Below are 15,358 nucleotides of genomic sequence, written 5' to 3' on the forward strand. Positions count from 1 at the left end.
CTGTAGTCATCAGCATCTGTTATTTCCATTCTCTAAAATGTGTTGTGACTTTAGTATAATATGAGGGATATAGAAGTTAACTCTAGAAGAATGTACGTGTCTCCTGTAACAACAACAGTAGGCTGTGACCTGCTCTGAAGTTAGTAAACTGTATGGTTATACATCATATATTTTTATTGCCATTAGAGATTATGTGGAATTTAGTTGTCCCCTTTGGGTATATGAAAAGTCCACAGGTGCCTTGTGACCATTTAAAAAGTAAGTAATATAACCTATCATCTGTTGGGGTACAGTTGGTAGGGTAACTAAATGATCTTTAAGATCCTGGGGCACCTGGGTGGTTCAGTCAGTTAAGCATCTGCCTTTGGCTCAGGTCATGATCTTGGGGTTCTGGGATCGAGTCCCGCCTCGGGCTCCGGGCTCAGTGGGGAGCCTCCTCTTCCTTTCCCTCTGCCCCTCCCTCTGCTCAGGCACGCTTTCTCCCTCTCTCTCTCAAATAAATAAATAAAATCTTAAAAAATAATAATCTTTAAGATCCTTTCTAGCTCTAAACAGAGTTTATGTTTGCCCTAGAAATACTTATTATATTAAAGGGACATGTAACTTGCTTATTTATTTCTTTTCCCTGAGATAAAATTTATCTGGTAGGTAGTACAAAAAATCTGACCAAATTTCTTAAAGTCACACAACAAATTGGTAGCAAAATGAACCATCAGACTCAGGTGCACTCCCAGTCCTCTGGTCCTTTACTGCCTTTACATTCAGTTAAAACACACAAAAATGAGTTTTTCTCTGGAGATTTATATTTTAAAATATCTGCAGTGGATTGAGGACCCTTATTCTAAATTCTTCATCAAGATGTCTCAGCGACCAAACCACACTGATTTCAATCATGAGCCGACATCTAAGTGAATCTGAACCTTCAGAAAAGTTTGGAAAAGCCATAGATAACCTAGAGCCAGTCTGGGCCATAGCAGTAAAAGGATGATGTGTCTGATGCTAAAATACTTTGTGAAGTTGAATTATCAGAGATAAGCGAAATAATTACACTAGAAATAAGGATTTCAGAGCAGCTGGTAGGTTTTCATGTGTGGGGCTAGGGGCTAGAGCTCTAGTCTGCAAGCATCTGGAGGTCTCTGGGAAGGAGTGGAAATGGGGCCATCTGATTAGTAACTATGCCTTGTTATTAAACCGTGACTTTCTGCATTATATCCCCCAGAGTTGGAAAACTTCCGCTGGCAAAAAAAAAAAAAAGAGAAGGGCTGCCATGCTGTTGCTGAGGGCCATACAGTAGACACAAAAGTGCCTTCTTACAGGCGGGCAGCAGAAGCAGCCTGTACAGGCAGGCCCGGCGCTCTCAAAAGACTGGGAATCCGATTCTTTCCCCAGGGGGTTTCCAACTAGTTTGCACTTCAGAAAAATCTTTTCTTTCTCCTGCTGTTCACGCCCTGCAAAGAATTTTCTTCCAACCAAAGAAATTGTTTTATAATCAAAGATCCTTGTCCTTGGTTGTTGGACATCAAAGAAAGTTTGGAGGAGACTGGGGGATTATGTGAGTGCCTAGAATTTATTTTGAATGCAAATTTGCAACATTAGCAGGTACCCCCAAAGAATGTACTCATTTCAGAGTTGGGAAAGAGCCCAATATAACTTAAGTGTGTATTCCTCCTTGGTTGGATGTACCCCAGTAAGCTACAAATGAGATGAATAGCTCTATCTGGACTTAATTCCTGTATGTTTGGTTCTTGAGGTTCTTACTGGAAGAGGGACCCTTACTCTACCTGCCCTTTTTGGTAAACTTGAAACAACAAAAAAATCTTTTTTAACCTTCAATACTTCAACTTTTTGGGAATTCGGGGTTTCTCCCAGGGCCGTTGATGATATCACAAATATTGGGAGCCGCATTCCCTGCATTTTCTGCTGTCTCCAAGGTGTTGATGATGTCATTTTCTCTCACAAAGGAAAACCTCAGCACCCTGAGGGCCTGAACTCAGGTCTTGGCAGGTAAATGAAGGAGGAACTTACTTCTGGGTTTAAACCGTTTGATTGACTCAGGCATAAAGATGCACAACCATATTAAGTTCTAGCTTCACAGCCTCATCTCTGGGGCCTGAATAGACCATTTATTATTTAGGGAGAATTAACACTGTAACTTGAAGAAATTATTTTCTGCATCAGAACGATGATTAATATTTTGGTTCTTGCAGTCAGGGCACTTATAGGCCGTTGTTCCAAGAGATTATGGCTGCTGCTTAAATATCCTCCGAATCCATGAATTTTTCCAAGCTCTTCCATTTGTAGGTTATCTGACTTTCCTTCCTAGAGTAGATTAACAACAAAAACAAGAATTAGAAAAGATAAAGTGATGGATAGGACAGATGTAGGCAGAGTTATGCCCTGGACAAAGTACATTCTTGTTATTTTAATCTTGGCTCTGTGGTTATGAACAGAAGAGAGCATTTGGTCTAGGAGATCTCTTCTGTCCCTTCATTGCAACCACAAAGTAGTGGTTGGAAACAGAATTCCAGGAACACCAAAAATGCTCAGAGTTTCCAAGAGTGGCAGCCCCAGTGCCCGCACAAGGGTTCTTTGAGCACGCTTCCTCATAGCCTTATTGTGCTGTCCTTGTGGCTAGGAGCCTACATCATCAGTCACAAAGGCTTGCCCTGAAGACAAACCTGCTAAAAATGTCAGTTGTCTATCTTTGCCACCAAAACCAAATCCTTTATATTTTTACTCTGTTCTAAACTAATACGCTCTAGGTTTTTAGAGAAAAGACAGTTTCTTTAAAGGAATCATCAACTGACCATTCTCACAAAATTTTAAGAGCACTAGTTTGTACTAGGAAGGTAAGTCAGAATGTGCGGGGTAGGCAGGATTTGCCAGAAGTTTTTATTCCACTCAGCAGTGTCAAACTAACTTGCCTGCGTTACTCCTCTGCAGGTATTCGATTACAGTTTGGGGGGTTTTCTTACACTAAGAATATATGGGTAAAATTCACTGAAATTTAAGAATGTCCCTTTTAAAAGTTTATAAAGGGGAATAGGGAATTGAACTGTAAGGGAAAAGCCTAACCTGCAACCTTTCGTTTTCATAGCCGTATTTCTCCTGAGTTGATATGTACTTGAACCAAATTAATTACATATGAAATGCCCTAGTTTTTCCAGCAATATCAATCTTAAAGGCATGGAACAGGATTTGGCATTTTGTTTCCATTTTTATTGTTTTGTTTTCTAAAGGAAGTTTGAGTTGGAGCCTGTCTGGCAGGATTCCATACTTCTACCAAACCACCTGTCCTGGCAGAGACAATGGAATCAAAAGTCAAGTTCTTTATGACTGCACCTGCCTTGTTAAGTGCTGCCAGAAGATCTGATTTTCTCCTGTGGCCAAACTCTACCCAGAAACTATAGTAATTGGCACCCAGTGGGTGCATATGCCCAAGAACATGGATGTCCCAATTTCAGGAGGGCTAGTACTAGTTCTCCGTTTCTCAGGTAGTCTTTTGCATCATATTCAATGATTATTTTACTGTTTATCAAATGGAGGAGATGTAGCCTTCTGGTTCACTGGTTTTCAAGATTTTTGTCAGGATCTACCAAGGATGATGGATCGTTTGGTAATTTGTTATTTAGAAATTGTCTTGCGCAATTATGCCTCTGCTAATAATGAAGGAGAAGAAGCTACCATTTGTCCCTGCTGCTTTTTCTGTTTCCCAGAAATATAAGTTACCCTATGGGTCACCAGTTGTGAACTCTCTCTGGTTAGGCAATTGTTTTGGAGGCTAGCTAACTTCCTTGATGAGGATGTTTTCCTTTTGAATTGTCAATGTCTATCTTGGGTTCCCTCAGGGCAGAGTTACTTCATTGTGTTCTAACTTTATGTGTAACTGGAGGCCTTCTGGCCTAAGAAACACAATTTCTGTCAACCAATCAGATAACTGAAAATAATATGCCCACGAGATAGTGCTCTTTGCACAGTATTCACATATAATGATATAATAATAAGGCATAAAGGGTGTTCTAAAATGAGTGACAACATCCTACAGTGAACAGAGCTCTCAGTGGCCTTGTGTTTTGTTTTGGGTTTTGTATTTATTTATTTTGGAGAGAGAGAGCATGCGCAGAGAGGGGGGTGCAGAGGGAGAGGGAGAGAGAAACTTAAGCAGACTCCACACTGAGCATAGAGCCCAACATGGGGCCCAGTGTGAGCCTGACGTGGGGCTCAATCTCATGACCGTGAGATCACAACCCTGAGATCACCACCTGAGCCGGAACCAAGAGTCCAATGCTTAATCGACTGAGCCACTCAGGCACCCCAGTAGTCTTGTGTTTTAATCTCAGCTCTGATCCTTGAGGAAAAATGCTTAACTTCTTTGAGCCTGTGTCCTTATGAGTAAAATGAGGATAATAGGTGCCTGGGTGGCTCAGTCGGTTAAACGTCCAACTCTGGACTTTGGCTCAGGTCACGATCTCAGGGTCGTGAGATTGAACCCGGCATTGGGCTCCGCACTCAGCGTGGAGTCTGCTTCTCTCCCTCTCTTTTTCCCTCTACCACTGCCCGCCCCCCACTCACACTTGCTCTCTCTCAAATAAATAAATCTTTTAAAAAAATAAAATAGGGGCTTCTGGGTGGCTCAGTCGTTTAGTGTCTGCCTTCCACTCAGGTCATGATCCCAGGGTCGTGGGATCGAGCCCCGCATCGTGCTCCCTGCTCCGCGGGAAGCCTGCTTCTCCCTCTCCCACTCCCCCTGCTTGTGTTCCCTTTCTCGCTGTGTCCCTCTCTGTCAAATAAAAAAAACAAATAAAATGGGGATAATAATAATAGTCTGCCACCCTGAAATAAAATGAGAATTGTCTTTGGAAAATTGTAAATGTAAGGTATTGTTATTATTAATAGTAATTAGACTTGAGCTCTTTCTCATTCACCTAATTACTGTAAGAAATATCATTAAGTTTGAGGGTTACTGATTTAAGCTCAGTTAACCTATTTGAATTCAATTTGGCATTATTCTAAGATAACTAAGAATAAGACCGTTTCTGTTTTTTTAATGTAGCTAAAAAGACAGTGCTTTAGATTCAAAATTTTGTGGGCCAAAGGGCAGATGAAATGTTACCCAGACTGTAGTAACAGGTAGCCTTAATGGCTTAGAGGATGACTAACGGCATGTGGGTTCTAGGGTGGGGACTTCAGTTCTGTTAGTGCCTGGATTGTGCTGCGTTGAATCACTTGCCCTCCCTGGACCTTTGTACAACATGTAGCTGGTCTACACTGGTGAGCCATTAGCTTCCTTCCAGGATCAATGAGGTGATCACTTACACAACACAAAACAGCTATATTCCTAAGTTTTTACTGCTCAGAGTCAGAGGGGTCCTAGAACCATATTACCTATCACTCTTACATTTTCCCTTTGTGAAATTTTGGAGTATTCTTTTAATTGCTGCTACCCTGAAACAATTGCTCGGGATGCAGAAGCTCCCAGCTTCCTGTGTAGCTTTGCAGCTGTGTTCTAAGGGATAGAAGGAGAGGCATTCAGGACTGTGAAGGGAACTAATTTACCCAGTTCATTATACTTGTACTGTGCTGGTCCCAACATGTTTTTCTTTGAAGCTCAGCAGGTAAGTTTCTCTAGCCTGCTTGGAAATTACCCCACAAGTCCCTGAGACTCCCAGTTCCCCATCTGAGAAGTATTAGATCAAAATGAGAATAAGCAGGTTCAGTCATAGCGCCTATGCGATCTTTGTGGCCTGGAAATCATTTTTAGGTAAAGATATCCTTTGAGGCATCTCAGAGACTAATATTCTGCAGTATGGAAAAATCTGTATTCCACTGTAACTTTACCAGTTTGAAGTCTCTCCCCAAAACAGGTAAATAATGGGATAAAGGTAATTATGGGTTTTCTCATCTTTTCTACTTACCTGTTCCTTGTTGTGATTAAACACACGTAGCTCATAACTCTTTTAGAAACAAACAGAATTACCATTATTACCCTTTCAACACTTGGATGGTGTTATAATCCATTTCAATCACAGTTTGACACAGTGGGAGTCAGGAGACAAGTGTGTATGGGGAAGATGGAGGGGGCAACTTTTTCCCTTGTACTGGTTTTGGGAAGAGTCCTTCTCTAAGATACTTCTTGGGGAAATCTGTTTCCTTCTCAAGGCCTAATAAAGATTAGTGAGAGATGTCTGCAAAGCATCTGAAGCTCTTTGAAATAAAGGCATAGATAAACACTCAGTATCATTGTTATTATCATTAAAAAGGAAAGCCCAGCATGTGATGTTTTGGGTCACTTCCAGCGACCTTTTTTGATGTTCATGATTTCTTTTTTGACCTTTACCTCTTGATATCTTTATACATTTATTGACGCCATTGGACAAAGTCTTGAGATGCTAATAGAGTATTAAGAATGAAAGCCTGCTAGCCTCCATTTCTATAGGTGGAATGTCTGAAAATGTATTCAAAGTATATAGTTCAGGGGCACCTGGGTGGCCCAGTCGGTTAAGCGTCTGCCTTCAGCTCAGGACCTGGGATCGAACCCCACATCAGTCTTCCTGCTCAGTGAGGAGTCTTCTTCTCCCTCTGCCCCTCCCCCCAACTCATGCATGCTCTCTCTCTCTCTCTCAAATAAATAAAAATCTTTGAAAAAAAATAAATAGTTCAGGTTTCTGTCTTTGGATAACTTTATTGTTCACATTTGGTAATCTTGGTGCCAAACTAAATTTAATATCTGATCACTTGAATTTTTATTTCCAATTCTATTCCTTCCCAAGTTTTATAGGAAAATTTTCACCAACTAGAATAAATACCAAATAAACTGGGATATCCATCCGTATTGCGTTTATGAGTTAGAGATAAATTAAAAGGAAGAAGCTGATATAAAGGATCTAAAAAACAAGTAATATAAGAACTTCCTAGGGGTACCATTGTAAGTTCAGCCAATCTCCTATACTTCAGAATGTAAATTAATTCATGCTAAAAATGATTGTAATGATATCCTTATACCGAAGATACCAAATAAAAGCTAAATATGTTCGGTTATAATGTATTTAGGCAGGAAAGTGTACCAATACATTTTAGAAAGGGATTCTGTGGTACAGATTACATTTTAAAAGACTTCCTTCTGGTCCTTAGCAAGCTAAATAAATCACAAACTTTTATGCCTTCTGTATTCAAGGACTTGGTGCTAATCAGAATATTCTCTTCCATGATTGGCAGCCGCCTTTAAGAATTGAGTAGAATTAATGCTCAATTTCTTCTTTTAATGCTGTTGGTCTTTCCTTTTGAGTTTGTGGTGTTGCTGTGTGTTTCATTAAGAAAAAAGAAAAGAAAAGGCGACCCTAGTCGATGAGTTGTTTATTTGTTTTAGATTTTAAATGGTTATTCTACAACAAAGTTTGCTTGTATACACACATATATTTTTCCCCTCTAGCTTTTCAACGGAGTTTGTTTTTTTTCAATCCCCACCTCAATTTCTGCATCTCTACGCACACAGATTTTTGTACTTCTAAGCTTAGCTTTCACCAAAGAAAGGTAAAGTAGAAAAAAAATTTGAAAATATTCATCCGAACCAGAGGAAACTCAACAGATTCTATAGGAAATTGGATAGGAGGATGGAATACATTATGCCAACCACTATAGAAAATTATGTGAAATTCACATCATGTTTAGCAAAAGCAACCTACCCTGAAACTATTAATAATGGTAATGGTATGTGTTTATGTCCGTATACAAATGAAGGATTGAAAATGAGTGTTTAGATTAGAATGAATAATATTTATTAGATATATACTTGTAAATAACATTGTATATGTTATATATAGAATTTATATTCATATACATAGAACATATATATGGAATATAGTATATATGTACATATTCTAAATACTTATTTTCCATCCTTTAGGGGAAGCTACTTCCTCTATGCAAACTTTGGACCAGTCTCTGAAAATAGTTGCCTTTCGAGACCCTAAAGCCAAATTACTTATCTGGCTTTTGAAATTTTGCCTATTGAGAGAAAGGATGGTCACAGGCAAAATGGATAACCTTAGGACAGTCCCCCCATGTTCTTTTCCCTGACTCCCGCTCTTCCACCCATAATTTCAGTTAAATTTACTTAGTTGAAAATGATCAATTCTAACCTCAAACTGATGTCTTTTGCTCTGTTTCAGCCTTGTCTTCCGATTCAGCGTGTTGGAGCTGGCTTTCTTCTCTTTCTTGTTAACTTCTGCTTGCTCATCTCTCCATAGTGGTGTGGACTCTTTCCTTAGGAATTTTTACCAGGGTGGCTCAGTAGTTAAGCATCTGACTCTTGATTTCGTTCGGCTCCCATCATGATCTCGGATTGTGGTTGCTTAAGATTCTCTCTCTCTCCCTCTTCCTCTGCCCCTCCCCCCCAAAAAAGAATTTTTACCTACATAATGGTCCTTCTATGACGTTTCTCTCATTTTCATTTTGGGGTCATAAAAAAAATCTGTGCCCACTGTCAAAAGTCTCTTCTCACTATGAAAATCTGCTATCACTTTTGTTATCCTCCACATTATGTTGATCTTATTTAGGTTGGGATTTTGATGACCTGGCCTGTTCCTTGGTATGTCATGTAGTGTACCAGATTCACTGTATATGTTCACTCATAATTTTGTTGAATAAGTTGGTGTGTTGTTGCTATTTTCATCTGGAGACAGTGTTCCACAGGCTGCGTTAACAGGCAACTGCACGTTGGGTTACATGCTGACAGCTGTGTCTTCCCATCAGAAAGAAAGATCCTTTTTTCCTCCCTATCAAATGAAAGCTTAGATTTTAGAAAAAATTACAAAATACAGCAAATGAAAGAGAAGAACTGAAATCACAGCATCTGTGGTTTTCTCTATCCTTAATGGTAAAGCATCTTCCTAGAGAATTTTATTGTAATATGTTGATGAAATGTTTATAGTCATCCCTTTGCAGTTTGTTTAGAGAGTAGTTTCTAAGCAGCAGTTCCTGCATCATCTAGAAAACTTTTAGCTGGAGAAACCACATTTCTTTTCCTTCTCAAGTGGCAGAACCGGTCTAATTTTTTTTTTTTTTTTGAGTTTGTTTAATACTTGATCTTTATGGTGAAGGACTAAGTTACATGATCTTCCTTCCAAAAGAATGTTTCTCAGATTTTTGTGTTTTATAGCTTTCTGATTTCATTGCCATCATAGGTTTACTTGTCAGGGAAGTGTGAGTATCTTTAGGAGTTCAAGTGTGCACAATAATAAACTGTCTTTCATAAAGAAGGAATAACTTCATGCTATTGCTATGATAGTAGGTTTGGATGCATCTTACCATGGATCCTGAGCTCTAACCAGAAATCACTGAGCCATGTGTATGTTTAAAAGCTAGGGAACTTGCCAACACATTACATCGCTTCATATTGATAATGCCCTGTCCACAATCTTTGGATAAGACCATTTGGCTCCCTTAAAGCCATTACCTTATATTTTTCCTCAAAGGAATTTCAGATCCTGTTTAATATTTGCTAGTTTTACTAAGTAGTGAAGGCAGAGAGGTTCTAGTAGTAATCTTGTGATGAAGAAGGAAATTGGTATTTCTTATCTATTTTCCATATATTGTCAATCTGTCCAAGTAAACCTATTATATGGAAAACTGATAAGGAACTTTGTTTTCTTCTTGATATACTTGCCTGCCCAGCACCATGCCCCACGTTGGAGAACCCTGTGGGAGAGTGTCGGCTCTCTAGATAAGGTTTCCGGAATATCTGTAAAATAGCTGAACCATTGTGCCTCCATAGATTTGCACAACCCTGAAGGTGAGAGGAGTTGGGAGGATGAAAGAGGGCCATCTCCCTGCCCCCAAGACTCCTAAAGTTCAAAGACACAGCTGGTGTTCCAGTGGAACCCATGCATCTGGAGCAGTCCAATTTCTAGTGAGGTAACACTACAGGCTTCCTGGTATCCTTGAAAGTATTCATTTCCTGGCCCTTGCCTTTCCCTGGGAATCATCTCCTCAAGTCCTTCCATCCTTTTGTTGGCCTGCTTTGAACTTCTCGTGTATTAATCTCTTTTACAAAGCAAGGGCTGTAAGCAGTGGGTAGTAAGTACTGCAGTTGTACTCTCAACCGCCCAATCTGAGGAGGATTGTTGAACTGTCTTGTTTTTGCATAATAAAAACTGCAAGGGCACCTGGGTGGCTCATTCAGTTGAGCATCTGACTCTTGATTTCGGCTCAGGTCCTGATCTCAGGGTCAGGGGATCGAGCCCTGCATTGGGTTCCCTACTCAGTGGGGAGTCTGCTTGAGGATTCTCTCTCTCTCTCCCCCCCTCTGCCCCTCCCCCCACTTGAGCTGCTCTCTCTCTCTCTCTCTAAATAAATAAATAAAAATAAAATCTTAAAAAAAAAAACAGGGGCACCTGGGTGGCTCAGTCGTTAAGTGTCTGCCTGTGGCTCAGGTCATGATCCCAGGGTCCTGGGATCGAGCCCCGCATTGGGCTCCCTGCTTGGTGGGAAGCCTGCTTCTCCCTCTCCCACTCCCCCTGCTTGTGTTCTCTCTCGCGCTGTGTCTCTCTCTGTCAAATAAATAAATAAAACCTTTAAAAAGAAAAAACTGCAATAACATCATTCTTAGTCCTTGTATACTTGACTTCTTCCGTTTCCCTAATGATTTTCTAAATTATTTTCATTTGTACAATATCCAGTGCATTGCTTGTTTCATTCTATCTGATACCAAGTCATTGCTAACCACCTATTTAGAGAGGCTAGAGGCATCTTCTCTTCCTTCTTTGAAGCTATTTTCTAGAAGATTATGGGGCCAAATTCTAAGGGATTATCTGGAATTTCTTCATAAAATTCAACATCAACTGATAGGATTTACTTTTGTAATTTTACCTCTCAAGCTTACCACTGAGTCATATTCTTTCTACAGTTTCAGTGCAAACAAGATTTTGATTTGTATTCTTTTTTTTTTTTTTTTCTAAAAATCAAACTGACCTCTATCTAATCTTACCCACCCCAGGAGAGAAGAGTATCCCCATATAGATAGTAGTCTAGAGAATGTTGGAAGTGCTTTTTTGAAGCAACTCAATATCTAATTGTGTTTCTGTTCAAGCCTTGTGCAAGTAAATGCACATGGGTTGTGGTCTGTTGCAGAAAATATAAACATGAGTCTCAAAAATCAGGTCAGTTTCCTAATCTATACTGCAATCAAAATAATAATGTCAAATTCACCCCCACCTCAAGGTAGATAGTCTGAAGAATTATCTTCTAACATGATGTCCTATCCTCCACTACACAGGGTAGGTCACCAGCTGCTCCATAATAGCAACATTGCTCAGCAAGTTAGGACAGGAGAATAAAACAACCATTTCCAGTTGAGGCTGTAAAGAAAATTCAAGGAAACACAATGTACTAATGATGATTATATTCATATATGGATAGAAGAATATGAATTGCATGCACTGTCCCCAAATTTTCTTGTGAGAGCATTTTGTGATAAGTTATATAACGTCTATTCCCTCATCAGGCCATGTATGGAAGTAAAAAAAGCCATATAACCCTTCCTTAGCGTTTGAAGACAGGTATTCCTCTTTGGAGAGAGTTCTGGAGTGCATGTGCAACTGTCTTATCTATTGACTTGAGATTTCTAAGGCTTAGGTGTGGGGGCTGCCATTTACTCCACTTCCAAATGTATTCAGGGGCCAGTAGGTGGTTCATAAAGAAATAGTAGAAACTCCCTACTATCTTACTTTGGAGTCCACAAGTTAGCATTTAGTTAAATAATAACTAGACTTGGTGTTCCCTGGCTCGAGTGCTCTTTAATATTTGCTGCCCCCAGAAAGCTTTTCTGGCATTCTTGGTGTTAAGTCTCTTTTTCGGTCGTAAGCTAGCCAGTTTTCCATTATATCTCATGATTAACTGTCTGTATTTGTGTGAAAAACATTTTGATACTGCTCAAACAGATGACATTTGGTCTCTTGAGACTCACCTCAGTAAAGAGGTGTCTTCTTAGCCTCCCTTAACTTTATTTACTATCACTTTTGAAGTCTCTTATTCTTTCTTGGTCTTGAGATGATGTTCTTTCTCAACTTAGCTATTGCTCTTAGAAAAAAACAATCTACTTCCCTCCACCCTCTGTATGCTGCCCCATAATAAATCCAGCCTTGCAGATCTGATGTCTTAGGGGCTTCTGTTTCATGTGGTGGTGCAGATTTCTGCTTCACTTCAAGGGTCTTGTTTCCCTACGCTCATCAACCTCTAGCTGCCAGCAGTGAAGACTCTTACTTACCTACACCTCCTAAACTGCTTAGAGAGGAATCCGGTTCTTCTGGCCTCAGTGCTGACCTTGACCCCTTTCCCCAGTCCTGAGCAGTTCTGGAAACTCTGCCCCCCTCAGCACCTAATTCATGCCTGATTCTCTAACTTTCTTGCCCTGGCCTCAGGAGAGAGAGCACATTCTGAACACTCCTCCTTTTGTGTCGGCATCTCTGTGAGGTGCTTTGGAAAGACTCCAGCCAGGCATGGAAGGGCTCTTTGATAATATCTGACGGGTGGGTAAGAATTTCGGGCACCTGGCCAAGATACACATAGCCTGTAATCGTTAACTCAGTCTGTAAACAGTTCAAACGGCACTGAGAGGCCGTCAGTTATTACATTAGAAGAAGCCTTTCATCTCTCTTGCTTAGAAGCCAGGCGTCCAGCATTGGCCCTCACTGTGGCGATTGGAAGCATAGCCACCGAGGCCTGAGACATGCAGGGCCGTACAATGGACCCTGCTCCGACTGACTGACTTCCAGACTTTCAGCATTGGAGCAATAACTAAATCATTCATTTCCTTTTGTTCTGCACCTGGCTGATGCTGGAAGGAAAAGGGGGGGGGATGGGAAGAAAGAAAACCTTGACCAGGAATACATAGTGGGGAAGGAATTATCATCAGAGATTGGAAATTTCATTTTCAGTTCAATTTTCCTACCCACATTCGTGTTCTCAAACCTTTACAGCCTCACAATTGACGTGCTCGTTTGCTCCAAATTGAATCCAACTTTGGTCCTCAGTATACTCCATGTCTTCCATTAGCTTTACAGTTATTCAGTATTACTGGACCCAAGTACAAGGCACGAGGCTCTGCTCTGGAGAGGGCCCAAAGGAGCATAAGATAACAGACGTCCTGCCCTCAAGGTGCTTACTGATTGAGACCTTAAGATAATACTAGATATATTCTAGAGATAACTACCACCATGAGAGTTTATAACACGCGCCAACTAAGGCCTACAATGAGTTTCTGTGGGAGCTCACAGTAAGGAGAAAGAACAGCAACGTGGATAAGAGTGATCAGGGAAACTCGTTTCCAATTCTCTGAGAAATCTTACATTCAGTCCTTTTCTTTTTATTACTTTCTTGTCTTTCATATTTCTCATCAGTTTTCTTTTGCCTTTTTCATTAAATTGCTGATTTTGCTATAGCCACATATTGAGTGTTCCAGGCATATAGTAAATGGAATTGTTAAGCCTCTTTTAGAATTTTTCTGATGAATAGAATTTTGCAAAAGTAGAGTTATGAGACCTGCCTTCCCACGGGGCATTCTGATACCAAGTGCAACTTACTCTAAGCATCTTAATTGTGGAAGACCCTTTCCTGATGAATATTTTTAAAGATGTTCAGAGTAGTTTTAAGGCTGTCGTTGCTGAAGCAGTTTATGGTACAAAGCACAGGAGCAAAATTTAGATTAGGCCATAGGTTTTAAGTGAAAGAAAGAAATAAAATCCTACACTCATTGTATTCAAGGTGAGCACCAAAGCCCCAGATTTTGCCCCTTACACCAGACTCCCAAGTGTAAAGCAGCTAGAGTCTTTTTCTCTACAAAACAGTATCTTAACACTTGCCTCGTTTACTTCAACTGAAGGAAAAGGATACAGCCATAAGACATTCTTCCAGAAAAAAGCCAGGACTTTTTTGGGGGGAGAGCTGCATTATATAGTCAACTTGACTAGGGGCCCTCATGACTTAGTTAGAAAGCTCTGATCTCGGGCCTCTTTATTTTCTTTGTTTCATTTTCCATTTTGCTCAGCTTTCTGGATCACCTTTTCATTCCCTTTCCATATTTTGGGGTTTGCTTCTGACTTACTATCCAAGTTTCCTTTGCTGATTCTGAATGTAGCTTTAGAGGAGCATTGATATAATAAAAGAGAAGGCATGGCTTGAGGATGTGCAACCTTTTGCTCCATCCTGTGTTCTGCTTCTGATTTACCAATCTGCTGAGGATGAGCCCTTTCTGTTATCCAGGATAACTAATACTTTCCCCTAATTCATAGAAAAAAACAAAACACAAAACAGCTCAGTCTTAAAAAAAGAAATCAAGTCCTTTAGAAGAAAACAAGTACTAGAGAAAACAAAACCAAGTTTCTTTACCATTTTCTCAGCATTGTTATTTGTTTATAGTAAACAGGAGAGTGGTTATTTGAAAGGACGTATTAAATCACATTTATACAGTAGAATTGTAGAAATACAAAATTCATAAGGTACATACGTACACAAGGAAGCTTCGTGGCTTGCTATCTGATCCACCCAGTTCAATGCCCTGGCTAATTCTGAGGTCATTTACAGTAGGGTTTAACAGGAGGAAACAGTGGAGGGAGTCCCTGCTCTTCTACCCCAATATAGTCTGTTTTTGATCATTCTTGAATTTTGGCTTCTCATCCTCATTGTTTTCCTTATGCATGTACTAAGGCAACTGCCTAGAATCATTTTGGTCCCTCTAGATCAGCACTTCACAGATTTTAAGGTATATCAGAGCCAGTTTTAGAAGGCTTGTTAAAACAGATTACTGGGCCCTACCCCCAGAGTTTCTGATTCCATATGCCTGAAGGGAGGCCTGAAAATTTGTATGTCTAACAAATTCCCAGGTGATACTGATGCTGCTGGGTCTTGGGGACTAAATTTTGAGACCCACTGGTCTAGGTTACTGCCTCCTTTATAAGCACGAGGACGTTAACAGATAGCCACAGCATCCCACTTGCATTGAAGTGACTGTGACTTTACTACCTGAAAGTGAACTCTTGGTGAGGAGAGAATTTGTCCCTGAGTGACAGGGACTGAGTGGCCTGAAGGCTAGATCATTTACCTACAGGTCCCTGGCAAATGGCTTACTGACTCTTTGAAGCAGCAGGTAGCTTGTGGGTGCTTCCTTTTAGAAAAACTACTAGCTGGCCTACAGACCCAGCAGAGGACATAAGGAGAATAAAACCAATGCTTTTGATTAGCTTCCATATCTTCCTCAGAAGATTCCAAAGTTGCCTTGCCTTTAGGAGTTCTCATTTTTCTTCTATCCACTTCCCTGAGCCACAGAACCTTTTAGGTTGTACATGAGGTAATTTTAGAAGCTAAG

General features: G+C 40.3%; 1 protein-coding gene and 1 long non-coding RNA gene across 4 annotated transcripts in view; one reads left to right on the forward strand and one right to left on the reverse strand.

The window, feature by feature from the left end:
* RNF43 (ring finger protein 43) overlaps positions 1-15,358 on the forward strand; it is a 66,650-nt gene that overhangs the window by 13,208 nt on the left and 38,084 nt on the right. The window lies entirely within an intron of this gene.
* LOC113908307 lies at positions 2,077-8,378 on the reverse strand. Its single transcript, XR_003515412.1, has 2 exons — positions 8,139-8,378; positions 2,077-2,319 (listed from the first exon to the last, which is right to left on the reverse strand). It is a non-coding gene; the product is annotated as an uncharacterized LOC113908307 (long non-coding RNA).

This window comes from Zalophus californianus, chromosome 16, assembly GCF_009762305.2.
Source record: "Zalophus californianus isolate mZalCal1 chromosome 16, mZalCal1.pri.v2, whole genome shotgun sequence".
NCBI lineage: Eukaryota > Metazoa > Chordata > Mammalia > Carnivora > Otariidae > Zalophus > Zalophus californianus.